Source organism: Chrysochloris asiatica, unplaced genomic scaffold (assembly GCF_000296735.1).
Source record: "Chrysochloris asiatica unplaced genomic scaffold, ChrAsi1.0 scaffold00014, whole genome shotgun sequence".
In the NCBI taxonomy this organism is placed as follows: Eukaryota; Metazoa; Chordata; class Mammalia; order Afrosoricida; family Chrysochloridae; genus Chrysochloris; species Chrysochloris asiatica.
Window position 1 is genome coordinate 27,130,783 of NW_006408532.1, and position 7,023 is coordinate 27,137,805.

Here is a 7,023-nt window from a genome sequence, read left to right on the forward strand (position 1 = left end):
TACTATTCTACTTCTCCCACCTGGGAAACCACCTTCTAATCATATCTAGGAAAATGAGGAGTATCATATTCAAACTATTTTCCTCTCTTGCAAGCTTTCAGGTTGCACCTTAACATGTTACATATCAGCTTGCCAAGCTTGCTTGTTTTCTATCAACCACTTCCCCCAAAACCTCATCAAGGTAGGCGGACCTGGAAAAGCAGCCACTATAGACAGCCATGTGCCCAAAAGGCACGAATTAATTACTTCACCCTCTTGGTTTTGGCAGTCAGAGGCACTGATTTAGCCATGTTGCCCAGTTGAAATGGTTTCAAAATTTTTTTACAAAGCCTTTGTTGTCAATTTGTTTGAGATGAATGTTATCTAGGTTTTAATGCAACCTGGAAAAGGACAATAAGCAGAAATAAATACAACTAAATCAACAGTAGCACAAAAATATCTCCAGGTGAAATAATACATGAAAACCTTTGACTCTTTGTATCAGTGCACACGCCTATGATACTCTCTCAACACTTGATGCCAATATATATATATATATATATATATATATATATATATATATATATATATATATATTTAGTAGCAAAGTAAGATCCACACAGAACCCTGTCCTTTTCTTCTTTTTGTTTCTATAAGTGGATTCTTTCTATAAGTGGATTCTTTCCATTATTTTAAAGAATAAACTCTAAAACTCATAGAAATTTGAATCAACACACTTTTTGTTTTTATTTTAAGGTCCCTACTATATATGGTGTGGTGCTGCAGGTTAATGCACTGGACTGCAAAGTCGGTTTGAACTGCAAGGTCAGCAGTCCAAACTCACCAGTCCCTCCTCGAAAACCCTATACAGTGTTGCTATAGGTTGGAATAGACTTGATGACACTTAACAACAACAACACATTATATATGGTGGACACCTGATAAGGTGCTATAGGATCATCATTGAACTATGAACCATAAGGTCTGAGGTTCAAACCAATCAGCTGCTCCTCAAAAACACTATACAGAGTCACTATGAGTTGGAATCAACTTGAGAACATTTAACAAACAAACAAAAAATGGGAATTAGAGGAACTAACCTTCCTATTCCAAGGATTAATCCACAGACAAGATGACTTTTTCATGTACTTACAGCATAAAAGTGGAGTTAAAGGCTGTTTAATAATAAAGCATGCACTCTGAGATATCATTATGCTATAAATAATGTAATTAGCAATGTTGCATAAAATTAAGTGCACAGTAATACAGAGATATCAGAAAGAAGATGCAATTAAGTAAGAGGGAGGTAAAGAAGGGAAGGGATCTCTGTGTGGTACAAACAGTCAACATATTTGGCTGTTAACGAACAGTTGGAGGTTCTAGGCCATCCCAGGTCACCTGGGAAGAAAAGTCTAGTATTCTACTTCTGAAAAACTAACTAATGAAAATCCCATGAAACATAGCTCTACTCTGACACACCTGGGGTTGCCTTGAATCAGAGAACAGTGGATGGCACCTGTGTTGTGAAGTGCCACCAAGTCCGTTCTGACACAGCAATTCTGTATAGGATTGCCACGGAGTGGTTGGTGGGTTTGAACCATCAACCTTGTGGTGTTTTTCCTATGTTTACAGCATCACACCAGGACCTAATTACTGGTAATAAGTGAAAGCTTTTAAACAAGTAAGATTGGCTCTGGATTGAAGCTTGCAGGAGAGAAGGGACCTGGTTTGATAGAGAAAGGATATTTATGTGTGGGAGAAATGGTTGCACAAAGTAAAGATACGCTATGCTCTGGTAGAGTAGTGGTTACGAATCGGGCTGGGAACCACAAGGTCAGCAGTTCGAAACTACCAGCTGTTCCATGGGAGAAGATGAGGCTTTCTGCTCCTGTAAAGATTAACAGCCTTGGAAACCGTATACAGGGTCACTATGAGTCGGAACTGACTCCATGGCACATAACAACAACAACAACAACATTTTGAATGGTACAGGTCTCCATTTCAGCGCACTAGAATATATGCATATATTGTGTAACCAGAGGTTTGTGTTCTGTCTTCCTTTATCTTTCCAATCAGCAAACTCAACAACTACACCCTTTGCGCCAAGGCTCCACCTTAGGATTCCACCCATAAATTAGGACTAGCTTTGAGCTTGTGTTATGCTACTTCTGTTGCAATAGGACATAACAACAAGACATAATCTCTATGTGGGGTTTTATGGTAGCTGTAATCAAATCAGATTTAAATATGTACTTTCCCCCAGTCTGCTTTTTCAGCAGAAGATACAACAAAGAAACTAATTTCTTGCCAAGTTGCCAAGGGAAGAAACTAGTAATAGCAAACATGGAGTTGTTCCCCTGGGTTGTAGATAAGAACTGTGATTAGTAAGAACATAGAAGGTGTGTGTGTTAAATAAAAATGCAAATGTGAGAAATTCTTTTTCTCAGCTTGGTCATGGATAGAAATTAAGAACTTGGGAGCAGTTGACTTTTGATTGTTTCTCACTTTATAGCTTTGGGAGATGTCAAAGATTATTCCGTTGGAAAGTTGGGCTTTCAAGCACATTCTAAGAGCCCAAATGTTTCACAGAAAGAGTCATGGGGTTGAACTCTTAGCTTTCAACTAAAATGTCTCTATTTGATTTGTGATATATGTAAATCATTGACTACACAAGGGAGAAGTATTTTGGAAAGCATTTGTGACTTTAACATGTCTGGGATTGCATGTGCAAAGTGGGATTCAATGAAGGTTTTGTTGGAGTCCTAGTGTGGCACCATAGGAAAAACACTGGTCAGCGACTCATACCTACCAGCAGTGTGTTGGAATCCCTGTAAAGGAGTCCTGGTGTGGCATTGCAGGTTAATGCACTGGAATGCAAAGTCAGTTTGAACGACAAAGGTCAGCGGCTCAAGCTCACCAGCTACTCCTGGTAAACCGTATCCAGGGTCGCTATGGGTTGGAAGTGACTCAGCAGCACTTAACAACAACAACATTGAGTTTGGTAGGTATACTAATAATAATACCATCGCCATAATGCATGCAGCTTTCGAACGGTTCCATCACCCCAATGTTGTAGTTGTTGTAAAGACTCATAGAGTCCATTCTGACTCACAGTGACCCTGTATAGGGTATTCAAGGCGCAGCTCTTGGGTTTGTAGTTAGCAGTCAAGTGCTTGTGCCACTTACTAGCATAGTGGTTATGAATTGGGCTGCTAACCTTAGGGTCAGCAGTTCGAAACTACCAGCTGTTCCGTGGGAGAAAGATGAGGCTTTCTGCTCCTGTAAAGATTTACAGCCTCGGAAACCCTGTACAGGGTCGCTGTGAGTCAGAACCGACTTCACGGCACATAACAACAACATATTAAACTCAATATTTTTGCTAAAATTCAGTTGAGTGGTACAGATGGAATGAGTGAATCACATGGTAAATAAATTATACTTCAACAAAGTTGAAACAAGCAACAACTACCACAAAGATGCAAATGTCAAAGGTATTTGTAGAACATTATAAGGAAGTATTCCATTGTGCTGTTTCTAGGTAATAGACTCCAAGATATCCACGTGAGGGGAGCGCTTATTTCCCGTCAACGCAACTACGGACTGAGAAGCTGCCCACTCCTGACATTCAGCTCTAGTCCAGTCTACCAAGAGACTCTCATGTCCTCACCCATCCACATTCTTGCATTAAGGATGGTGTCTTTAAGAGCTTTCTCACCATAACCAACCATACGAGACCAAAAGGGCAGCATTTGCTCAAAAACAAAAGTTCAGAAGGCAGAAAGGGACAGAAAAAAAATGATAAATGGATATGGGGACCCCAGGAAACAGGAAGAATCCTTTTACATTGAGAGAATTGCAACTAATGTTATGAAACAAAATGTTGAATGGAAACTACTTTGCTCCCTAACCTTTTAACTAACCACAACTTTTTATTTATTTTTAAAAGAGCTTTCTGGCACTTTTCCATTTGTTTTCATTCCTAAAAGATACCTAGCAAACCCCAAGCCCTTGTTGTTGTTGTGTGCCATTGAGTCGGTTCCGACCCATAGGACTCTATACAGGGTTTCCAAAGAGCTTCAGTCTCCCACCTTGCAGTTCAGACTTTGCAGTCCAGCACATTAACTCACAGCACCATGCCAGGACTCCTAGCAAGCCCAAGTTGTTTTAAATGCTGTCGAGTCAGTTCCAACCCATAGCAATCCTGTATAGGGTTTGTGAGGAGCTGTTGGTGAGCTTGAACTTCTGACTTTGCTGTTCAAACTGGCTCGTTAACCCACAGTGCCACACCTGGACTCCTTAGCAAGCCCTAGTACTTTCGAAATGGAGTCTTAGATTTTAAAAGCACATCCTGCACACATCACTTCTATGTTCTTTATTCCTGAATCATTACAGAAGGGAGAGGATGGAAGAAGACGAAAGGTTATACCACCATATTTTTAGCAGCTTTATAAATGTATGCATTAGATTTACTTAATTAATAAGTATCTTAACAGGTTGAACTATTTTATCATTAACCCAAGGTTTCATTCATTTACAGTGTCATTTCCTCATTAATAATTCTTTAAGAGGATTTCAGTTGAGTAGGGATATTTAAAATGAGGTGCCATCAATCTTTTCTCTTTAATGAATTTATTTCTTTTTAAGGAATTAATTAAAATCCATTGTGGACGAGAGCTATGCGTAAATGAATAAAGTAGCGTCCAGGCAAAGGTTAAAGAGTTAACTGCTGTTAAATGAAATGAAGTGGACTCTAAAGGCAGCTTGATAATGGAGAATTTTCATACTTTAGATGCACCAGTAAGAAATTCATTGCTTGACAAAATTACACTCATATAAGATTACCGTTTTCTTCTGACACCCTTTTTTCTTTCTTTCCTCCTTTTTTAAAGCCTCCCTCCCTACCTCTTTTTTTATTTCCTTCCTTCTTCTCTTCCCTTCCTCTGTCCTTCCCTCCCCATCCCCCTTTCTTGCTTCTCTCCTTCCTTCCTTCCACCATTCCTTTTAAATAAAGAAAATGGCTTAATTTCTGTTCCCAGATAAACCTGTATTTTTGTTCAAAACTGAACATTCTGTGGTACAAAATTATCATAAATTCTCTTGTTTTTATCCAGAGGTTTTATTCTTGAAAGGTATAGCAAAGACAGTAAAGGCAAAAGAAGCCTCACGAATGGTGAGAGAGCTGAACTTTCAAACTAGGGGAAACAGCCTTTCAAATTTAATTCACAAACAGGGAATTGAAATGTCATTGCTTCACTCGGAGGGTTAATCACTTTCTAATTTGAACTGGCAAATTTTATAATGACACTGTGAAATTAGCAGCATTTTATTGTGTTAATTATCTGCAGGACACTACATCATTACTTCTAATAAATGTAAATGAGATTGTGTCTCTGAGGACAATATACAGACAAGGTGAATTTTTATTGGCTATTTACAGGATTCCAGGACAATCTTCCTTGTTCCCTTATAAAATGCCTTCAAACAGTGATAGCATACCATACCAATTTCCCTATATTTTATTTTATATAATATTGTAAAGGTTATTAAAGTTTCCTTTAGCTCACTGGAACTTATTTTCATTAAAAGTGATACTGATCATTAAAATCCATGTCAAGTTCTAGCCCAATCTACAAAGACTGAGAACCACCATCCTAACATAAGGATAATAAAAAATTGAGCCTTTCCTTCGAAAGCCATTTATAAATGCATCATCTATTCAACCAGATTCATCTGAGCACTTAGAGACACAGTTCTGAAATGGAGTAAACTATTCAAATATTGAGCCCAGTGGTAGAAAAGAAATAAATGTGTTTTTTATTCAATCATTCAATCAACATAAAAGTTCAGAAAAAATATCAGGCCCATCAAAGCTGACAAATGCTGGTGGGGACCTACTGTGTGTAAGTCACCATGGAATACCTGTAGGAGGCATGAAGAAAAGTAAAAGTCAGTCTCAGCCTGAAAAATAACAAAAAGAGAGAGAGAGAGAGAGAGAGAGAGAGAGAAAGTAGAAATAATAGCAACAAAAGAGAAAATAGGAAAAGAGGTCTATGATGCTAATAAAATAACTTTAAGATTAAAAGGCATAGGATGTTGATTACATGCCAATTTTGGGTATCAAGGAAGGAAGCAATGTCATCCCAGATAGATTTAAACTTAAAAATCAAATTTTAATAGGTTGAGATACAGAAAGGGTAGAGTGGTAATGAGTGATAAATTTAACAGTAATAATCGCTACCAATGGCACAACAATCCTGTGCCAACACAGTCTACATTATTAACATTAATTATCCTAGCAGCCTTATAGTATTGATATTATCCCTGTTTTATGAAGAAGGAAATTAAGGGTTAGGATAGGAAATAAATGTATCAAAGATCACACAATAGGAAGCATAAGTGTCAAAAATTTAACCCACTTCTATTAAGTGTAAAAACACTAGACTTTTCAACATACAATGCTACATCTAAAAGTAAAATTTGATACAAGGTGTTTTCACATTAAATATGGTACCAAAGTTCTTACCGTAAGTTAAAAAAAAAAAAAAAAAAATTCTTGGAATTCAAATCCTGATTGTGTCACTTCCTAATTATATAATCCTAGAATTTGCGTAACCTCTTTTTCTATGTGTACAAACCTCAGATTGCTCATGTTTAAACACAAGATGTATAGCAGCTATACGTTTAATGGAAATTTTTAGGTTTAATGTAAGGATTACACCAGACAATTAATGTAAACACTTTGCATCATGTCTGGTACACATTAGAGGTTATTGTTGCTAATTGCCTTTCAGTCAGCTTCAATTCATAGCGACCTTTTGTGAAACAGGATGAAATTTTACTCAGCTCCATGCCATCTTCACCACTACTGGTATATTTGCATCCATTGTTGTAGTATGTGTCAATTCATCTCACTGAGACTATTTGCTGAGTATTTATTTATTTATTTATTCATTCATTCATTCATTCATTCATTCATTCATTTATTTATTTATTTATTTATTTATTTATTTATTTATTTATTACCAAACATCATGTTCTTTTCTC